This window comes from Lagopus muta, chromosome 2 (assembly GCF_023343835.1).
Source record: "Lagopus muta isolate bLagMut1 chromosome 2, bLagMut1 primary, whole genome shotgun sequence".
Classification (NCBI taxonomy): domain Eukaryota; kingdom Metazoa; phylum Chordata; class Aves; order Galliformes; family Phasianidae; genus Lagopus; species Lagopus muta.
In genome coordinates, this window is record NC_064434.1 from 87,220,431 (window position 1) to 87,241,226 (window position 20,796).

Below are 20,796 nucleotides of genomic sequence, written 5' to 3' on the forward strand. Positions count from 1 at the left end.
TCTACCAACACAGCTCAGCATGCCTGTAACAAGTAACTGAAACAAACTGCCACGTGAGATGGGACTTAATCACAGAAAAGATTCAATGCTTTGTTGAATTTAGAAATCTTAGCAGTCTATTCATTGCATGGCTGAAAGGCTTCACCAGTACAAAACAAAGGCCTCAAACTGGGTCTTGGCTATTTTGGAAAACATGCTACAGCAACATGTATGGCAGACATACAGCTGGTTTCATACACAGGAGTCAGACATCAGAATTTAAATCCTCAACCCTCTGATCCTGACTGTTTTCTGTCGCCAGGAGCACTTCAGCTTGAATCTTTTCCCAGATGCAAGACCCAAGTCACCCAATTTGGTGATGAAGAGACTGGGGCAAACAATTTTTTCTGTCACAAGTTGCTGAGCTGCTGCATAGGAAGCTCCATTGTGGCAAAGAAAAGTTTCTTTCTCTTCCCCATTCTCTTTTCTGAGCACATCCATGTCTTTGGGAGTGGGAAAGGAAGAGTAGCACCTCACTGTGTCCATTTTCCTTTCCTCTCCCTGTGGCCATGCGCTGGCTGCCTGCTTTCCATGGGGTCAGTTTCATGTGACAGGAAGTCCGGGGAGCCTGCTTGCCACCCACTCTACCCAATCTGGTATTTTCTGTGGGAATTAGTCCCCATATTAAAGACATGTCAGAGTTTTAACTGGGATAGAGTTAATTTCCTTCACTGAGGCTTGTATGATGCTGTGTTTTGGATTATTATTTTTTTTTTTATGAAAACAATGCTGATAACACACCAACCTTTCTATTTCTGCGGAGCAGCAGCTCTTCTCTAAGACATTCCAGTTTCTCATGCTGCTTTGCCTGTGAGGAGCTGGGGGTGCACAAGGAGGTGGGAGGGGATACAGCCAGGACAGCTGACTCCAAGGGGATATTTCATAACAGATCATGCCTTGCTCAGCAATGAAAGTTGGGAGAAAGGAGGAGGAAAGGGAACTTTCAGACATGGCATTTGTTTTTCCCAAGAAACCAGTACACGTGACAAGCTCTGCTTTCTGAGAAGTGGTCTAACATCCGTCTGCCAATGGGAAGTTCTCTCTATAACTTCCTGAAGAGAGGTTGTAGTGAGCTGGGGGTCGGCCTCTTCTCTCGTGTCATTAGTGATAGGACCAGGGGGAATGGTTTCAAGCTACGGCAGGGGAGATTCAGGCTGGACATTAGGAAGTATTACTTTTCAGAAAGGGTGGTCAGGCACTGGAATGGACTGCCCAGGGAGGTGGTGGAATCACCGACCCTGGGGGTGTTCAAGGAAAGACTGGATGTTGTGTTGAGGGACATGGTTTAGTAGGAGCTATTGGGAATAGGTGAACTGTTGGACTGGGTGATCTTTTAGGTCTTTTCCAACCTTAGTGAATCTATGATTCTATGATTCTAAGTGGTGAATTCCCTGTTTTCTTTTCTTGTACACAGAGCTTTCACTTTACCTAGTAAACTCTTTATCTCAATCCATGAGTTCTCACACTTTTACATTATCTCTCCCCCAATTCCACCTGCAGAAAATGAGCAAGCAGAGTAGCACAAAGTGATTGTAACTCCACATCCACACTTTTGCAATGACCTATTTACACTTCTTCATCCTAATTTTTTTTCAAATAATCTATTTTTTTTTAATTAAGGCTCTCTCTTACACAAAATGAATTCTTTTTTTTTTTTTCAAACTTTTTGAACCTTCTGACAACTGCAGAAACTGAATCTTGATCCAGACTAGTGAGAACGCAATTCAGACTCCAGAATTCAAACTAGAAACAATTCATCAGATTTATGCCTGACCTGACACATGCTTTCCTAGCTCATAAATGCATGACATGCATCATCTAAGAATAAAGTCTTCCACCTCAAAAAGGAAAAAGAAATACAGACAAATAAAGATCTGCGTGGGAATAGTCGGTTCGGTTCTGTTCCTCCCTGCTTAACAGTCTGAAAATGCTGCCTCAACATTACTTTTTTCTCAACTTTAGTTGCACTCTGACCTTAGATGACCCAGACTGCTATGAATCTAGCCAATGTACATTTGATACAGAATGCTAAACAAGTGGTATCATTTTTAGGCAGTGCTAAATCCAGTCTGACCTAGATAGAAAAGCCTTTACATCCCATTACTAATCCCTTTGGTTCCATCCAAGCACTGAAGCTTGTAAGCAAATACTGCACAGACTGTAAGAAAAGCAGACAAACAGAGTTTCACAGAATCCTGAAAACTCTGACTTCAGGAGATCAATTCAAGTAACAGCAGTCTCCATATTATCAAGAAGCACATTTTTCTGTATTGCCCAAATGCTTTCAGACCATCCCAATGGCAAATAGATTTTTCTCTCTCCTCAGAGATTATTTCTTTAGGACCAAACTGGAGCAACAATATTTTCATTACCTCTTCTAAGTCTTCTAAAAACGTACATTTTGCATGAATGCTGCAAGAATTTTAAGAAGTGTTACCATTTTAAAATATTTTGCTTCAAACTGACATTCCACTCAGCATTTTTTCCCCTTAAAAGCACGATTCTCAGCCACAGCCACTTCATCAGCATAGAAGCAGTTGACTTTCCCACAGTCTCTCCAACGGTCAGACAACAAACCTGGACCAAGATGGTTCAATTTCATTGGAGTCAGCACCTACTGAGCAATGTGGTTTAGGTTTCTTTTAAGCATTCAAGAGCGTTTTTCATAATGCCAGATGGCCTTGCAATCAAAACCTTCACATTTGGCAATCCATCTCCAAGTTCCATGCTGTTGGTGTACATGTTTGAATTTGAATGCACAATACAGAAGCCACTTCAGATTTTCTCAAAAAATAAAACAGATTGCCTGTGTAGTAACAAATTATCCAATTGCATTAACTGTCCTTTGGCTTGCACATGCTTTTCCAAATATTATGTGAAGAAAAGAGGAAGAGAAAAAAGAAAGAAAAAATTCTTCCACCAAAGAAATTGTTCCTTAATTACAAACAGGACACCCTTAAGCCAAGAACTGAAAAGAAGGGCAATCTATACGACCTTTCCTCGTAATTTTGCTTTGAAATACGGGGTAGGCAGAACCAATTGATGTGAACAGATTTAGTAAGATAAACACCAACGGCAATTTTTTATACTTAACAACACTAGGTCTTCTCTAGGACAAAGAATAGGAATGGCAAAACTTGTTATGTATTCTTGCAAAACGTAGTATGTATTTAAAAAGAAAATATTTGCTTATCAGTCGTGGCTGTATAATATCAACCATACGGTAGCTACATGATATTTTAACCTTACCCCTAAGCTACAAGGAAATTGAGTAGATAGTTGGTTTTCTGGTGTCTTAAAAGTAACTAAACATGAAAGGTCAGACTTATGGAGAACAGTAGATAAGCTGTCCAACAAGGCCAGCAGAGACAAAGAAACATGCCTCATGTGCAATGGATATCCTGATGTTTGCACAGAAATATGCCATAAATGTAACATTTACCAATGGTTTAAAGTATCTCATGTGAATAAGTAGTGGAATTTACACAGGAAAGAAAATAATATGAGAGACTGATTCAGAGAGGAAAGAGATGACTGTGTTAACCCTCTAAGCCAGTTTTCATTCACCCGAGAGTGCTGAGGTGATGGCCGAGCATCTATCAGCACTTTTTGTTGACTGGTGAGGTCCCAGAAGACTGGAGGCTTGCCAACGTGACTCCCATACACAAAAAGGCTTGTAAGGAGGATCCAGGGAACTACAGGTCTGTTAGCCTCAGTGCCAGGGAAGGTGATGGAGCAGATTGTCTTGAGAGAGATCACACAGCATGTGCAGCACAACCGGGGGACCAGGCCTAGCCAGCATGGGTTCACCAAGGGCAGGTCCTGCTTGACCAACCTGATCTCCTTCTATGATCTAGTGACCCGTCTGCTAGACAAGGGAAAGGCTGATGTGGTCTACCTAGACTTCAGCAAAGCCTTTGACACTGTCTCCCACAGTATTCTCCTGCAGAAGCTGGCAGCCCATGGCTTGGATGGGTACACCCTTGGCTGGGTAATGAACTGGCTGGAAGGCCGGGCACAGAGAGTGGTGGTGAATGGAGCTAAATCAAGCTGGCAACCTGTCACAAGTGGTGTTCCCCAGGGGTCGGGGCTGGGGCCTGTGCTCTTCAGTATCTTTATTGATGACCAGGATGAGGGCAGTGAGTGCACCCTCAGTAAATTCGCAGATGACACCAAGTTGGCTGGAAGTGTGGATCTGCCTGGGGGCAGCGAGGCCCTACAGAGGGATCTGGACAGGTGGATAGCTGGGCTGAAGCCAATGGAATGAGGATTAACAAGGCCAAATGCTGGGTCCTGCACTTTGGCCACAACAACCCCAGGCGACACTACAGGCTTGGAGTGGAGTGGCTGGAGGACTGCCTAGAGGAAATGGACCTGGGGGTATTGATTGATGCTCGGCTGAACATGAGCCAGCAGTGTGCCCAGATGGCCAAGAAGGCCAATGGCATCCTGGCTTGCATCAGAAATGGTGTTGCCAGCAGGAACAGGGAAGGGATTGTCTCCCTGTACTCAGCTCTGGTGAGGCCACACCTCGAGTGCTGTGCCCAGTTTTGGGCCCCTCGCTGTAAGAAAGATATTGAGGCCCCGGAGCGGGTTCAAAGAAGGACGACAAAGCTGGTGAGGGGTCTGGAGCACAGGGCTTATGAGGAGAGGCTGAAGGAGCTGGGAATGTTGAGCCTGGAGAAGAGGAGGCTCAGGGGAGACCTCATTGCTCTCTGTAACTTCCTGAAGGGAGGTTGTGGTGAGCTGGGGGTCGGCCTCTTCTCTTGTGTAACTAGTGGTAGAACTAGAGGGAATGGCTTCAAGCTGCGCCAGGGGAAATTTAGGCTGGACATTAGGAAATACTACTTCTCTGAAAGAGTGGTCAGGCACTGGAATGGGCTGCCCAGGGAGGTGGTGGAGTCACCGACCCTGGTGGTGCTCAAGGAACGTTTGGATTTTGTGTTGAGGGACATGGTTTAGTGAGAGCTATTGGGGACAGGTGGATGATTGGACTGGATGATTTTGTAGGTCTTTTCCAGCCTTGGTGATTCTGTGATTCTGTTTTAATTAACTTCATGCTCAACTACCATAGTTACGAGGCTTATGACAGTGCATAACAGTCAGTGCAACCGTATTTCCTTTGAAAAGCAAATACATGGCCTGCACAGACACATCCAGCCTCAGAACAGTATCAAGCACATATTTTAGCTGCAATGATTTTTGTGATGGCAAAGTGATGAAAATGAAAAAAATATTACTAGATTGCCCGAGCTTGATCAGTATCTTCTGAAATAACAGGTTTCCATAGATACGGATTTGCAACTCAAAAAGAAACATATGGGCAGTTTACAGTGCTCACTATTGAAAATCTATCAATATTCATAATAACTACTTATTTTCATCCCTTAACATTACTGATAGCTGTACATTTCACTACCTTTTTCTGAAAGCCATTAGAGCAACTGTTGCTAACAATTGCAGAGTTAAGAATTTGTGCGGTAGATAAAACACTGCCACTCAAAAATTACAAATGTTGCTCAATTGGGCCACCCATAGATGTTGCTGCTTTCTTTCTGTGATATATCCCCCACTCAGAGACAACACACAGAGCAGCACAGGACCAGGAATGCAGAGCTAGCACGAGGCAGTGAATCAGTCCCTGCTGAGCCCTCTGTCATGCCCCAGTGCTGTCCTGAGAACCCTTCCATGCACCATCATGAGAGCAGCATTCACTGAGGACAAAGAATGGGATTCACAGAACACCCACTCCTACAATGATCCTGAGTCACAGACTGTGATATACTCTGGAGAAGAAATGGTGAATGGATGTTGGAAGATCTCCGATTTATCGGAGGTACAAGTTCCAATTTGAATAAACTCTGTTTAATATGATATTCCCTCACTGTTGACTTCCAATACTGTACTTCACATTAATTTTTATGAAATTTTATATAACCGCAGGTTTCAGCAGTCCCCTTGACTTCCATAAGGTTGGGGTTTATTGCACGCTGGCTGGTTCTCTCCCATGCAGCGTACAGTGCCCGTAAACTTCAGGTTAATTAACTCACATCTGGTTTTCCACTAGCAGAAACACTAAGTTCTACAGTCAACTAGATTAAAGTACTTTGTGCTCTCACTTATCTAAGGAAGAAACTAGTGCATCTTTGATTTTTAAATCCACGTTCTAAAACTCTGATGCCTTGTTGGAAGGCCAAGGCTTATTAATTTTAAAAACAGAAAGTAGAGTTTAATGAATAATGAATAGCAGCTGTTGGAAACAAATCTTCGTAGCCCTGGGACTGTCTTTCCCTATGTTACAATTACACTTTGATTGACCTCAACAATAACTAACAAGCATGCCCAGATGGATCATAAACCAAGTATATACTGTGTCTAGATAGGGTATAAAATTTCACATCAATGAAATGCTCACTGTCAGTCTAACTTTGTCCTATCATACATATATCAGATTTGCAAATAACAGAACTAAGATGCTCATTTTCCTAGGGAGAAGCTCTTCACTAGCAATGAACAAGGTTTAGAAAAAAAACACTAGTATGTGAGATGGCTTACCTCTGAAGAAAAATTCCTGTCCTGACAAAGAGCTGGGATTCATTCACTGTGAGTATTTAAGGACCTGAAGAAGGAGACACAGATTTCCAGATTCATACAACAGCTCCATCCCTGCAATTGGGAGGCTGAAAGAAAATGAAAGGTGGGCTGTTGAAGCACTTGATGCATTTTCTCTATAAGAGACTGTGCTAGGCAGCACCTGGTGTTTCTGGGGTCTGTGTGACATGCCCATGGAGTCCATTGGGGTTTAGTATCTCTATCACAGTGTAGAAACTGAGCTTAGGATCAAAACAATAGGGAATAGAAACACAAGGACAAAACATCTACACATGCAAAACCAGAAAAATCTGGCTTGTATAGTCCAGCAAAAAGATCACTCCCAGCTTTACATTCTGTCTTATCAGATAGGAGCTATGGCCTATAGCCAAAAAAATTAGGGATGAGTCACTGGTGAATAAAATGCTTTGGCCTTGGAATTTATCTACCCTCTCAGCTTTTGAGTGCATTTATCTTCCCTCACCAGGTTAAACAGAGAAACAATATCTCTTTCACCATATCAAAGGACTTCTCCTAATTCTCCCACTTAAAACAGCTACACGCTGTTTGAATTATTACTTATATTGCTAAACATGGCAAATTTGTTTGCCACCATTTCTTCCTGTTCATTGTTACAAACCCCAAGTATTTTTACAAGCACTTTCTTCAGGCAGACAGCAGAGAACACAGAATTACTCAAATGACAAAATATCCCAGGTCCAGCTTCCAAGCTGGTGCAGAATGCAAGCAGTGTGCATACCACTGCAGAACTGTCACTGCATGTCCTGCCTCTTTCCAGCAGAAAACAAGGTCAAGCACATCCTATCTTTTTGCAGCTTCCCACTTCATTTAATGAGCTGTGAATAAAACAGACTGCATGACACACATCAACATGGATTCTGCCTTCCCTTTTGCTCAGGCTCCTCTTGGCCACGTTCTTTCCAGCTGACATTTCTGTTGTAAAATGGTTCCTCATTGATCTCAGAGTTTTAAAGAGAAGCTATGCTAACAGAGTTTCCTGATCTCATCCATCTTTGCAAGGAATTTCTTTATAGATTCTTATCTGATCAGAAATGTTTTGCTCAGGGGAATATATCTTCAGAATGAATGTAATCCCACTGATTTCAGTGCAGCCAAAAACGTCATCAGTTAAAATACAGTGCATGATGCCTCAGTTCAAGCCTCAGGATGGCAAGTAGAAACAGCTATGGTATCATTTCAAAAACAATTTACTGTTCTTCCTGGCATGGAGAGGGGGAAAAATAAACTAAACTAAAAACATAGTAGTACTCACCAGGATAAAAAACTACTCAGCTCCACCACCATCCTCAGCCAAAAGCAATCCCCAGTCTCTCAGACCATCTCCTGCCAGTGCCTCAGGCTGACAAACAGAGCTCACAAACTGCTCTAACTTCTGATGGGTCCCAGCCCAGGTGGATGGATTTGGGAAGTAAATTCCAAAGCCAAGGTCAAGTGTCTCTGGCTGACTTCAGTTACCAAGTGCTGTGTTAGAGGAAGAGAAGCAGTCTCCTGGGTAACCATTTAGGGCTTTTTAGTTAGAACTCCCACCTCAAATTCTACCCAGGAGCTTATTAGTGAGAGAGAGCTGATCTGAAGCATTCCTGGCATGAGGCTCCATGTTATGCACAAGCTCTAGTTTCCAGTGGTGTCAATGTACAGCCCTGCATGTGTGCGTGGCAATGACATAATACAGCCTCAAGGTGTCAAAGGCACGGATATCTGTGATGAGGTTTCTCCTCTGGACAGAAAAGGCTCATTTTTCTTCATATCAATGGGCAAGGAGGAAGGCAGGTATTTTGTCACAGACCTTCCTTTAAGTGCCCTGGATATCACTGGTCTTTGAGCCCTTACAAAGGTTCACTTATATGAATCAAAGCACAGAGCAGTTCCATAATTTGCTGATCTCATTCTGATGAAATTAATAAAGTTATGTAAGTGTGAAAGCAGAGAAGTTTTTTGATTGTTTTGTTTTGTTTTTAGTGGATTTGGGTTATTTTGGTTCTTTTTTTTTTTCGGGGGGGAGAAAGGGGGCAGGAGGAGGGTAGGGGAATCACATCAGCCCCCAAACTCCCCTCGTGTGAAGGATAGGTAGGATGCCCTTGAGAAATTTTAGTGGATTAAATGTCTTTCTTTGCTCTACACAGAGCTTATTTCTGTCATGCCCCATAAAAGCTTATGGAGGTCAATTCATCTGTCTGCACTTCAATTCAGGACAGAGCTATTTAGAATTGTATTCTTTGGAAAGCCCATTTAAAATCTTCTCTTTTCGTTTGTTCTTTTGGTACTCCTCTTTTGGCCATAATAACATAAACAAACAATTGCCTTTAGGACTGGGCAAGAAACAGAAGTAATACTTCACTGTGCTCCAATAGACTTCCTGGAACAAAACCATTTCAGCAGAAATACATAAATACCGCATACTGAAGCTCAAGTAAATTCCTATATGAGTAAAGGCAACTCAAGTTACAGATAGGCTAAGTGTGAGAGCCTGGCAGAACCAGCTCTGACACACAGGCTGCCTATCAATTTAGGAGTAATGCAATGTAGTACAGATGCCAATTAGGTGGGCCTGGAGATTTATTAGAATCTTTTCTATGATGGAACTGATTCATGTAAATAGGAGGCTATGTGTTCAATTACCAAGAATGCATCAAGGTATTTCCAGCTAAGTACCTTCTTCACAAACAAGCCAGCATGAGGCTCCTGGTGCAACAAAGCTGCTACTACTGGATAAAAAGCTAGAGATCAAAAGACCACTCCAGTTAAAAAGCTTTGTAAGAGAAAAGGGTCACAGAAGCTATCTAGGGAAACAGACTGACAGAAAGTCTGAATGAGAGATTACAGAGCAGGAAAGCTTCCTTCTACATTCTATTATGAGCAGCAAGCATTAAGGAAAATTCAAGCACTCTTTTACTTTGAAAATAAAGACCTTGTTACTGAAGCAAAAGAATGCTAAACATGACTCAAAAAATATAGCTTTGCTTTAAAATCAATTTATTCTACACTACTTAGCTAACAGAGAACTTCAGGTCAACTCTCCTCCTGGAAGGCAAAAAAAGACAAAAAACAAAAACAAAAAGAATCATTTCCACCAAAGAAATGGATACAGAACCACCAGTTGATCTGAAAGTCAGAAAATGTTTTGATTTTCAGGTGCATCCTAAAATAACATTAAAGCTCCAGCATCCAGGAAAAGAGATTACAAAGGTGTCATAGGCTCCCTACCACCAAGTGCCCATTGCCAGAGCTCCTCAGGATGTGCTCTCTGTAGGCACTTTTTCAAGGCTGGGGGGGTTTCGTGTTCCCAATATTTGCCTCCATGATTCGTAGCAATATACACAGAGGGCTCTCCCATCCCTTTTCCCTCATCTGGGAATGGCTGGAGCCCATCTTCAAGCTCATGTTTTCTCTCAATTTTCAATTCAAATTGAAATTCTAGAATACAGAGAACTGTGAAACTGTATTAACTGTCAAATGTTAATACATGTGGAATGCGCATCCTGAAGGACACCAATTATTGCTGTGTAACCTCTCAATCCATGTGTTTATTCAAAATCAGTGATGGCATGAAACATTCATCACATTCACAAGTTCCCAGAGTCAGCTATGAATCTTCACTGTAAGACTGGAAATAGAGGTAGTATGATTCCAATATATTTTAGAAACTGTAGTGTGTTTTAATGGCATAAACTGAGCTCCAGGCAGCCAGCCACAGATTCCTTACAAAGATGAATGCTATGATTTTACTACAGTGAATTCCAATTACTGCAAAGGCTATGGTTAAACCACAGATCTTAACAGAGCCCATCACCACCCACTCTCAAGATCTCCACAAAGATGTAACTGCTACTTTGGGGCTTCAATCTAACAGAGACAAATCTTTTTAGATATTATCCAGAGCACTAGAGAACATAAAAAGGCAAAAACCTCTTGTGTCCTGGGCGTGCTGGAAAAAAAAAAGAGGCAGTAAGTTGTAGGAAAGAAAGTTGGCAGGCTCATACGTTCGTTCTGGTGAAACTTAACCAGCTTCAGGAGAAGTAAAGGCTGGATTATGGGATACACTCACTAAAAAGAAGATTGTGGAGGAACAATATGAGAATATACAACACAATGACTGCTCAAACGGCCATCTTCTTGGAAAGTCTTAGCAATGGCACATGGTTAGCAAGTACCAAACTCACAACTCATTTACATGTGGTCACTTAAAACCTCGAATTGTAAACTGTATCTTTTAGAAATAATACTGCAGTTCTGTTCACCGCCTGCGCAGAACAGCCACAAGTATTAAAAAAAAAAAAAAAAAAAAAAAAGGTGCCTATGTACATCAAAACCAAATCTTAAGAAAAATAAATGAAATTTAAATGAAATACATCTATGAATCTGAATGTGCCTCCCTTAGGATTTTCTCTCATTTCAATTGCAACAGGATAGTATATGTTCTAAGTGTATTATTCATCCTTTTCTTAAATGAGTAAAATCCCCTTGGTTTTGTCAACAAATGCTGAGATATTCCAGCCCAGAAACTTCTATCATATACATCCTGATGTGTCCCATATACTGCATACAGCACATTTTACCAACATATATTCCACCTGCATTGTTGGGGAGAATACATGGGTTGGACTTGGCAGGACTGAAAATAAACTGTAAAAAGATTATGGAGATTAACCAGTTACATAGAACGTGAATCCAGAAACACAGAACTCAACAAAAAAAGTTTCTATTTGGCAAAGATGAATTCCCTGTATCAGACCCTGTTGAGATCACAATAAAAAACACAACACACAATCACAATATATTCTTATTAGGACATAAATAAACACAGGAAATGCCACATCATACTGCTGAAGTATCTTGAAAAAGATATCTGTCAAGAAAAAATATCCCAAATGCCGACCAACTACTCCATGTTAAAAAGAAAACAGAGGTCACATGTGAATCTAAAGAATAGTAAGTTAATAAACTATCCTCCTCCAAGCTTCCAGGAGAAGAAAAACAGAAGGGGGTGTTAAATCTTTGAATAAGTCTCCTGTAAAGACAGCCAGAAATGATGCCTTCAGCCACATGAAAGAGAATAGAGGGATTTCTCTTTTTAAATTAGTCTTTATTGTGTGCTTCATAAATCTTGATCACATGTGGTATTTATTACAGGGATTTATTTTTTTTTCTGCCATAGCCCTGTGTCTTGCATTTGGTGCTTTCTATTAATTTAAAAGGAAAATGTCCAAAATTCCTTCAGTTCTGTGAATGAAATTTTATGGCTCTGGACAGGGTCATAGTTGCAGCTGAGGAGACTGCAGAAAATACAATATATGCATTCATTAATTCAGAATCAATGAAGTAGAAAAAAATCTAGATTGTGTTATTCCATTTCCCTACTTTATCCTTGCACAGATATCTTTTTATAGGTAGGATGGGAATTCAAGCAGAATGGGATTTTTTGTGCCTGTGTAATTTCAGGAATTGCATTGCTCACACTAAAGCCCACCAGAAAATTTCCATTACATACAATTACTTAAGCCTTCTACAACTGACCAAACCCTTCACAAACTTGCCAAACAAGCAAAGCCAATTCACAGATTGACACAAATTCACCTCCTCACCGAGGCCATGAATCAACACGTATATTAAACTAAAAAAAGAGACTGGAATGACCATGGATAAACACATTCCACCTTTTTTTTTTTCTTCATCTGGAAACTGACCCACATTTGGCTTGAATTAAAGATTCATCGCAGTGAAACAAATAACTAAACAGAAAGATATGAGTCCCTTTGAAGAGCGTGCAAATCAAATTTGGGTGATAATTAGCAGCAGACAATTGAAACCTACTGTTTATTTGCACAGAACCTGATGTTACTGAAAGGCAGCTTGAATTTAGGCACACTGAGAGCTGAGTGACTGAGTTTTCAGGAATTAATTTAACAGTTTAATATCTGAGGTAAAAACAACCACAATTTTTATAAAAAGGAGACAGATGCACATGTGCTTAAATATTTCATTTTAGCTACTGTCCCCTATTGCATAGTTACTGCACTCTCAAGACTTTGTATGTTGTAATTTTTTCCCTAGAATACTCGTCTCTTGGGAGAGTAGTGATGCCTTAAGTAGAAAGGAGAATAAGCTGCTCACAGTTACGTTATAGCAAAATATTACCTATTATAACATCTGCCCAACTTAGTCCCTGTTTAACTTGGTTTGCCAGGGAACATACATGCATGTGTCATCAGCTATGTGTTTGGTGAACCAAGCAGTCTTTTCTTGAGATGTGTTTGGCCTCAGCATAAGAGCTGAACATGTTATTGCCTCATTTAAATCTGATTTCCACAGTGACAGGGACGATGGCAGGGCCACTACTGCAGCAGGAAACACAATATCTCTCTAAGCAGCAACCCATGGGAAGCACCAGCAAGGAACCACTTGGCCAAGGAGAAACGCCAAGGCTGGTCATCACTCCAGCCCAGCTCCACAGGAAACAAAGAGAGTTTTCTCTGCAGTCATCCATTGCTTTTGCCTCCAACACTGCTGTCGCTGGAGAACTTGCAACACTCTCTCCCTTCCCACCTACACAGCAAACAGCCGGCAGCTTAAGGATAACCGCTGTCCCATCTCATTAAATGTTAAAGATGGCACTTCCGATCTACCTTCACGTGTAGCACACTGCTACTAAACTTCCATACTACTGAAGCAGAACCATGTCTGTTAACACTCATATTGCATTATCATGACTAAGATTTTTGGCAAAAATAATATTGTTGCCTGTTTCCTTTAGGAAACCAGTACAAATAATACCAATAAAGAAAAAAAAAATATGTTGACTAAACCAACCCAACCCTATCTGTTCCCACCCCTAGAAAATAAAAGCTTTGGGACACTGCAGAGTACACTCCTTTATACACATAAGGGCAGTTTAAGAGCAGGTTGGTGGACGTTTTCTCTGCTGGCAGTATCATTTATCAAGACTGCACCTTCCTCACCTCCCAGTTCTTGCTACCACATACTGCAACTCATATAACTTTCATTTCAGGTAGCCAGATGAAACAACCAGTTCACAGAGCACACTGTGGCTAAAGGGAAGCAAAATGTCACTGTGCATAAGGATGTAATTGCAGCCTTAGACTAACAGTGGCATAGGCACAGGAGGTAACTTACTGAAGACAAAGTGGCTCCTGAAGACCCCTTCCCACCTTCTTTCCAAGCAATTTACCGACATAGTCTCCAGTTCTGCTCCTGGGTTTGCACACTGTATGCCACCTAAAAACATCCAGTTCCCACGGTTTTTTATCATAATAGCCTGCTTTCACATTGTACAGCTTGAGAACTATCCTAATACCACTGTAAGCACACTTTAATGCCTTAAAGAATAATTCACATCAGCTGCCACCAGATGACCCCCTAAAACAGAAGCAGCGCTGCGTCTACACGGGTATTAAAATCAATCAAACAAAAAACTACACATCTGCTAACAGAAATGAACTGAATTGGATTTTAAAACTCACCAATATTTTCTATTTTACGCTTCACTGAGAGCAGAGATCAAAGGAAAAAGAATCAGTCGAGTAACAGAGCTGAAGACAAGGAGAGGGACTTGCATGTTACACGAGGCTGTTTCCAGGAGCCACACGGACTGAAAGCACAGACCTGAGAAACGCTCCTTCCAGATCTCATCTCAAACAGCAGAACGAGACGTGGTGGTAAGGCCAGAGCCCGTGCAGACACCAAGTACTAGTGAAAACATCCTCCCGCTCTCCTCCTGGCGGCACAGCAGGCATGGCCACGCAGGCACCCCTCGCAGAGGCCCTGAAGGTGGATCACCACTATGAAACGTATCATGGCTTCCCAGAGGAACAAGCAGCAAGAGGCCTGCTGCGAGGAGGGGAGTGGGCATAGGCTGCAGCATGAACTGCTTCCCCCACCTCGTGGAGGAGCCAGAAAGTGGTGGGGGGACCCACGGCCACTGTTATTACTCTGGAACAGATATAACCTTAATAAAATGTTTGCTTGCTTCACTTGAAGTTTTGCTTTGTTTCATTATTTGCCCTTTTTCTCATGTACTCCACGTTTAAAGGTAATATCTGATTCTGTGTCAGCCACAGTGCTGTCAAGTTCCCCTTTATCTGATTCCTTCATAAACCTAAGCAAACAGATTTTTTTAATTTCGTGTCTCTCAACTTCTTGTATTTTTGCCATGCACTTTGTTCAAATTAATATATATAGAATCATAAGATCATTATCTTGATCCAGTCTGTTTCCACAGTCTCAGGTTTCTTCCTCTTTGATGACACATTTACCTTAAAGAGATGTTTTCTTTGTGGTGTCTGAACTAATCCCACCCTGACACCAAGCAAGTACCACACAGCTGAACTAGCCCAGTGTATTAGCTTGGTATTAAATGCATAGCAAGCAGCAGCTAAATTAGCTTTTCAAAGCCAACACTCCATTAAGACTGCTGGGAAAAGTTCACACTTTTCAGTGCTATTGTGCCTGATTACAGAATCTAGAGTTATAGGAGTTGGAAGAGACCTCTAGAAATCACCTGCTAAAAGGAGGTTCCCTACAGTGGGTTGAGTAGGAAAGCACCCAGAGGGTCCTGAGTATCTCCAGAGAAGGAGGCTCCACAACATTTCTATACATTTATACATGCTATTTACAAAAAAAAAAAAAAAAAAAAAAAAAAGAAAAGGGTCTGCAGAGTAAATGTTAGCATCTACGTGCACTCTAGTGCCTTCTTACTTCTTTGGTGAAGCTTAAAACAAAAAACAAACAAAAAAAAACCCACTCCCAAAATGCGTTACCTGGAGGCACCAGTGCTTTCAGCATAAGCCCACTTACCTGGCTGAAGGCAAAGCCAGATCTGAGTGCAGCCAGGTGTTCCTTATCTGTGAGAACATTGCCACTGCAGGTCTGTGCATCCCTACATGCAGAACAGGATACAGTGTGCAGCCCCAAATAAAGTTTTTGCAAGAATTTGTACCAATGCAACAAGCAACCGTAAATAGCTGATAGCAATTAGCAGAGCTAGCCAGGTTTATCCCAGCAGGCAGCAGTTTGTGGGTTGGATTTACCAATTTCCCTGCTGTGGCTGCTAAGTGCCTTGCCAGCTGGATGGCAGATTTCTCTTTGGCTGGGTCGATTACAGCACTAAATAAATAATGAATTGTATCACAGACCAATTTCAAGTTGCACAGAAAGCAGAGGCTCAAGTGTCTGAATACGACCCTGCCATCTGTGCAGGCAGCAGCTGCCAGCACCACATTGCCATGGGCTGAGGGTGAGGTCAAGCCTGCTCCCCAGGGAGATGCCAGCAGCTACATTAGCGATGAATCGGAGACCATAGATGACAGTGGACATCAAATCTCTTTCACACTGGAAGCAGACAAAGCCTGCTAAGATCAAGTGCATTCACTTGGTACAGCACTTTATGAGGGGCTGCCTGCAGTTGGGAGCTACAGCATATCACTGACCCTCCAGCAGAGAGGTACAATAAGCAGCATTTTATTGTACACACTCAAGAGACAGCTCTGCTAAAGATGACACCTACTGTATTGCCGTGCTCCACAAAGACCTTAGGCTCAGATCAGATTCTACTGGCTCAGCTATCAAAAACCTAAGAAAAACTGATACCATAAGTATACATGCAGAGCACAAAAGGAACACTTGATAGAGTCAGGGCATAACTTCTCAAACAACAGCAGCAAGGTCAGGGAAAGCTGACAGGCAAGGTACCCACACCATTCTTTGCACTGAGGCAGGGATCCCTGGAAGAAGAGCAGGCGGTCATGTAATTGGAGTTGGCATCAGGCCCAAATGATCAAAACATGGTGAGTCTGCATAAGTACAGGAGCACACTGTATGAAGAACTGCATGGGGCACACAGTGTAGCACTAACTTGTTCTCTGCATTTAACCAATGAGAGCATAAGAATGAAATATAGGCTCCCTTTACAAGATAGTCATACAGATTTCTGAAATTCTGTTGTGGTGTTGGTTTGTTTTCCTTTTGTTTTTTTTCTCCTAAGCATATGAATGTTAACTCAATCTTTTAACCTCCCTATGACACATTCTCTTCCCAGATCAAAAAGGACCAGAAAGCAATGCATTGTTCTCACAACTCATGTGATCAACAAAAGCTCGATACAAAAGTGCAGCCAGAGAAACTGAAGTCATATTTAGCCCTGCACAATGAAATATATCAGTCTTCACAAATCTTGCTGAAGCATAACAGGCACACCATTACAGGCTGGGTGAAGATGGAAGAGACACCAGGGTCTGTCTGATCCCAGCCCTGCTCACACAGGGACACCTAGAGCAGGGTGCCATGGCCCATTCCCAGACAACTCAGCTCTGCAAGACGCCCAACATAGTGCTAAACCATCACTCTTAAATTGCCACATTTTCTCATTATAGGCCTATGTTCTGTAGTTACTGTAGGTACTTCTGATGGGAGGACAAGCATGCAACTACTATTTCCATGTCCTCAGAGACTGAAGACTGCATCACTGCAGGCAGAGTAGCAAATGATCTGCCTACTCTATGAAAGCTATCGAAGTTGGAAAAAAAAGTGTGAGCAAAAGACCAATTAACCTATGTTTGCATAAAGGGATAGAATAGCTGGGGGAAAAAAATGTACCTAGAGTGAGATTTTGTTATTATCCATAAAATTTTAAGACTTATCTTGTTACTCTGAAGTGCACCAGAAACACTCCATTACAATCATTAATTATTTAAGCCCTTCTACAACTGACCAAACCCTTCACAAACTTGCCAAACAAGCAAAGCCAATTCACAGATTGACACAAATTCACCTCCTCACCGAGGCCATGAATCAATACGTATATTAAACTAAAAAAAGAGACTGGAATGACCATGGATAAACACATTCCAAGCATATTTTTTTCAGCTGGAAACTGACCCACATTTGGCTTGAATTAAAGATCCATCGCAGTGAAACAAGTAAGTAAATGGAAAGATATGAGTCCCTTTGAAGAGCGTGCAAATCAAATTTGGGTGATAATTAGCAGCAGACAATTGAAACCTACTGTTTATTTGCACAGAACCTGACATTTCTGCACTACTCCTTGAATGGACACACAGACAGCTGAGTATTCTCTGTTTTCCAGCTCCCAGCCCCCTTTTTTCTTTTTTGAAGCTTTCACAGGTGACTCAGTCAACTCAACAGCTCAAAGCTACTGCCATCTTTTTAAGATCTTTTTTTTCTTCCCCCAAGAAGCAAACAAAAATCCTTCTTCAACTGTTGTAAGAACAACTGACCTTTAAACACTTCGTCTACTGCTTCTCCACTTCCCGTCCAAACACACACAAAAACACACACAAACCCAGCATTTCAAGTCAATAACTGTCTTTGGATTGCAGACAAATGCAACTACCTTTTGCCTATAACATGTTGAGGTTCCTTTAACCTGATCTCCCCTTTTGTGACAGTGTTAATTCCAACCTTCAGACTTGCATCCTTGCAGTGACTGGACCCTAGGATCAGAAGTACAAGAGGTGGAACTCATAATATTGCAATTAGCAACTCTCATTCTGAAATGAGCATGGCAGACAAATGAGTACATAAACAAAATTCCCAAGTTTTCACTGTCTGCAAACATCATTCCCCAACATCTATGTTAATATTTACTCCTACTAAGCCAGGCAGGTAAGAAAGAACATTCCTTGACCTTATTTGGGGTAGATGCTAAACACACCTTCACCTTCAGCAGAAGTCTTTCTGTGCTAGCCTTTCTACAAATTCCAGGTGAATTCTCCCAGTAACACACATAAGGAAAATGGGAGTACAGACAAATAGTTACAACTGCTTGTATGACCATGCTTGATCACATGGCTCTGAAAAAACAACCACAACAAAAAAACCTAATCTCTGACAGAACACTACTACAAGAACTGGTAAAAGTAACTTTAAACTACTGGTACTTGAGGATCCTTTTTTATTTTGTAGTTTGAGTTCTGACTGCCAAAGGACAAAACAACAAATCAAGAGCTCCTCTTCAGACTTCCACAAATTCAACATGGTGTGATTCAAAAACAGTTCTTCAACTCCCTGGGGAAACACTGAAGAGTGAGTTCTCAGACTGGCTGTCAAATAATCAAGTTTCCCCCGTAATCAGGGAAGAGTAAAATAACGCATTCTCAAAAGTTGAACACTAGTTATCACAAGTGTCAGTAGGTCGTAGACATCTTCATTGAAAACCCAGAATTTACCTTTCACTGTATGAGAGTTCTCTTTTCCATCAATAAGGAAAATGCAACCTCGCAGAGGGAAAAAAAAAAAACAACAAACAGAAACAACTAACCAATAAAAAACAGCACAGTAGCAAGTAGCTTCCACATCTTTCTTACTTCTTGTAAGAAGTACGTTGCCAATGACAATCACTACTCACTATGATGAAAACACCTCAGTGTTTTAGTCTACTCACAGTTCTTAGCAACCCTCCTGCTGAATTTAACACCAGACCTTGCAGATCAGGTACGTTCCTTCACAACTGTCTTTCAGATTGTGTCGGGTCCATTCTTGAAACAGTTACAACATGCAAGCCTACATCCAAGTACAATACTCATTACATTATTAAATTCATTTTTTACCTATGACATTCAGGTATTTTCACAGAAACCTAAGGAGGAAAAATATGCTGTGACCAATAATTTTAGATGATGCGTTAACTCCATGACCTAATACAGCAGTGGATACAACCCTGTGCAAGTTCCAGAACATAAAAAAACATCCAGTGTTTTGAAAAAAAAAAAATCACATTTAACCATTTACATTCCAGAGCTGCCCACAGAATCCATCTCCCACACTTTCCTACCTGCCTGTGTTTTTCCCAAACTCTGGAGCCTGCTCTCCTTCAGATTCACCTGAAATTTATGCATAGAGGTTTCTTTATGCAGAGTCCCTCATTCCCAAGCACTCTGTATGTAATCTTTTGCAGACGCAGAGTTTTTATTTGCCCCTGTTGAATAGAGTTTTCCAAATCTCCTGCTTCCTAATTAATTACACCTTCAAAGGAAGGTGACATTGGTTAACCTCAGTGATATTCACCACTTTTTGTGATATTAACCACACTTTTATTCTGTTTGCCATTTATCAGCATTAGATATACCTGGCAATATTTAGCTGAAAAGAACTACAGCAGTTTTCCAATCGTTCTGCTCCTGGCATAAAAGATATGCACAACGCATGCATCGTCCCAAGCAGGCTTAAAAAAAGAGGGGAAAAAAAGGTCTATTAGATGATTAAAATAAATACGTTTAGCTTCTATGTATTAATGCATTTTGAAATATTTAGAATATTAGCCCCTTCAGTTCAAAACAATCACTGATGCCAAATTGGGCTGATTGAGAGAGTAAGGTTTTCCATTTTAGAACAGTGTAGTGATTATTCAAAGTAATGATGTCTAGAGAGAAAAAAAGCAATCTACTTAATATGAACACATTTCTTTTGATCACCACTCTAATTCCATTAACCATATGATACTGTCTACCCAGGTGCTGAGATGTTAACCACTGTAGAGTCTGGAAGTCCTTGCATCACTCTCCATTGAAGAAAAGAACAAATTTAGTGGATTTGTTTAAGAAATATCATCATAGTCCTTAACAGAAAAGCTTTCTTCCACCCATTTCAACAGACTGTGGGTTAAGGTCTCAAGCACTAGATTTCTAGAAAGGCAATGTCAGAGGCCTGCACTGCATCTCTCCAGAGACAGTTGAGCTGTGTGAGGACAAAACTGTCTTAGGAAATTAACTGGAATGAAAAACCATTATATGGACAAGCTGTAATATCGACAAATGCATGGCAACTCATACAGCCAAGAGTTCAGCACAGTTCTGAAAGTTTGGCCCCTCGCATGACTGCATCATGCAGTGAAGAGCTCTGCAGACATAAAGTTAGCTGAAGTATTAAAAGCCATTAAGATGCACATGCATGGACTAACTTTGCTTCCGCTTTTCCCCTTCCAAGCACCAAATTCCAAAGTTGCTGTCATTCCATTCATTTAACATAGTTACAATTTACCTCAAACGGGAACATTTCATTTTCCACATATTCATTAAAAAAAAGAGGAAAAATGGAGTACACTCCTGCAGTACAGAAGTCAGAGGACGACACTGCAGAGACCTGGTAAGCTGC